We start from the raw sequence: 2500 nt of genomic DNA on the forward strand, positions 1-2500 counted from the left end.
TGTCCCCCGCTCTCACTCTCTCTTTCTCTCTCCCTCTCTCTCTCTTTTTCATGCTCTATCACTCAGCCATCATTCCATCCTCTCTCTCCCTCTCTCTCTCTCTCTCTCTCTCTCTCTCTCTCTCTCTCTCTCTCTCTCTCTCTCTCTCTCTCTCTCTCTCTCCCCCCCCCCCCCCCTCTCTCTCTCTCTCTCTCCCTCTCTCTCTCGTTCTCTGTCTCTCTCTCTGTCTCTCTGTATGTCTGTTTCTGTCTGTCTGTCTGTCTGTCCCTCTCTCTCTCTCTGTCTGTCTCTGTATGTCTGTCTCTCTCTGTCTATCTGTCTGCCTGTCTCTCTCTCTGTCTCTCTGTCTGTATGTCTCTCTCTCTCTCTCTGTCTGCCTCTGTCTCTGTATGTCTGTCTCTCTCTGTCTATCTGTCTGTCTGTCTCTCTCTCTGTCTCTCTGTCTGTATGTCTCTCTCTCTCTCTCTGTCTGTATGTCTGTCTCTGTCTCTGTCTCTGTCTCTCTCTGTCTCTCTCTCTCTCTCTCTCTCTCTCTCTCTCTCTCTCTCTCTCTCTCTCTCATACTTCCTCTCTCAGTCAATTAACTGTCACTCTATCTCTCGTTATTTCTCTTAAAATTGTGAAAGGTTCGGGGAACTGATCTTTTGCTTCTTGATGATGTGTTACGAACTCACTCTGGACTTTCACTCACGGACACAACAGGTGACATTGTGACAACAGCAGAATACTGGCATGGCAAACTGTATTCCTGTGTTTAACATTTTATCTCCTCCTCCCCGCCGACCCGACCGAAGCCGGTGGCTACAAGCCACAATACCAAGTTGACTACATCTCCTGAGTTAGTGTAGCACACAACCTTCTTCTTCTTCTTCTTCTGCGTTCGTGGGCTGAAACTCCCACGTACACTCGTGTTTTTTGCATGAGTGGAATTTTACGTGTATGACCGTTTTTTACCCCGCCATTTAGGCAGCCATACGCCGTTTTCGGAGGAAGCATGCTGGGTATTTTCGTGTTTCTATAACCCACCGAACTCTGACATGGATTACAGGATCTTTTTCGTGCGCACTTGGTCTTGTGCTTGCGTGTACACACGGGGGTGTTCGGACACCGAGGAGAGTCTGCACACAAAGTTGACTCTGGGAAATACATTTCTCGCCGAACGTGGGGACGAACTCACGCTGACAGCGGCCAACTGGATACAAATCCAGCGCGCTACCGACTGAGCTACATCCCCGCCCTGCGCAGCACACAACCAAATACGTCCACTCTCTTTCGCGCCTCGCAATGTTCTCTCTCACACCCTAGCATGTACATGTATACATAATCAAACTTTTGCTAGAGTCACAAACATCCAATCAACAGCTCAATATCCACCCGTATCCACGACACTCTAAGCAGGTTCCGTGTTTCATTGGTTAACCGTAAGACAAGAGAAAGGGGGAGGAACACAAAGGGCGGGGGGGGGGGGGGTGGGGGGGGTAAACAACTGACCACCTGCCAGCGATCCACCCAATCCGACAAAGGAATTAACACCCTCTTATTCCCCCATCTGCTTCTTTCACTTACCCAACAACCAAAATCACTTACCCAATAACGAGCCTGTATCCTCGATAGCTCACAGGATGATGAGCAAGACTTTGAGGGAACTACTTTAGCGATTGAAAAGTTCCGAACGCTCCAATGTACGAAATATACATCTCTATACCAAACAGTACAAACATACTGCATTTAAACTTGCAACTACAGGCTTGAACACATTAATCTCCATATAAAATCCATGAGTTTGGTTGTTTTCTAAATCCAAATTTAACGATCATTGCAGAGAAACTCGCTTTATATCTCTTATGAGTGCAAGCAAACTCCCAAGGCAAGTAACTCTCGTACTCTGTCTGGCGACAAGAGTATTTCCCCTTCGAAATTTTCTGAACGGAGTTGCTTGGACACATGACTGGAAAAATAGGGGCGACCACCCCCAACCAGGCGCGTCCGCAGGTGGCGGATAGTGGGGTGGCTTTCAGATATGGAGGTTAGCTGCGAGATAAGCCAGGCTTGCCAGGACGAATAAGCAGTCGCGGACCAAATGGCGGTGCTTCCAGCAGGATGGGGCAGGGTAACAGGTGGCACTGTTACTCCCAAGAAATACCCTAGGTGTCCAATTACGGGAGCATCATGCAATTAGAGCCGCATTATAAGCTCAAGCCCTGGGGAAGGTCACCTCAGATAAACAAACCAGCCAGCTATGGTCAAATAGCCGGGTAGACTGGACTCGACAGCCCTGTAAAGCCACCAGTCTAGAAGAAGGACCACTCCGATATAAAAACACGCCGAAGTCGGATGAGCTGGGCAATGTATGGCGCATAACGGCAGCTTAACGCATCAACGCTCAAATGACAGACAAGAAATGACTGCAATCCGACGGTAAGTTTTCGACAATATTTCATGTTATAAACAGATCACACGCAGCCAAATGCACACATCTCATCAATGTAAAGAACATACA

General features: G+C 48.2%; 2 protein-coding genes across 3 annotated transcripts in view; both read right to left on the reverse strand.

Annotated features, from left to right (window-relative positions):
- Positions 1-2500, reverse strand: part of LOC138973288 (uncharacterized) — a 49721-nt gene that overhangs the window by 19402 nt on the left and 27819 nt on the right. The window lies entirely within an intron of this gene.
- The window catches only part of LOC138973287 (uncharacterized), a 19238-nt gene that overhangs the window by 12071 nt on the left and 4667 nt on the right, over positions 1-2500 (reverse strand). The window lies entirely within an intron of this gene.

Source organism: Littorina saxatilis, linkage group LG8, assembly GCF_037325665.1.
Source record: "Littorina saxatilis isolate snail1 linkage group LG8, US_GU_Lsax_2.0, whole genome shotgun sequence".
Classification (NCBI taxonomy): domain Eukaryota; kingdom Metazoa; phylum Mollusca; class Gastropoda; order Littorinimorpha; family Littorinidae; genus Littorina; species Littorina saxatilis.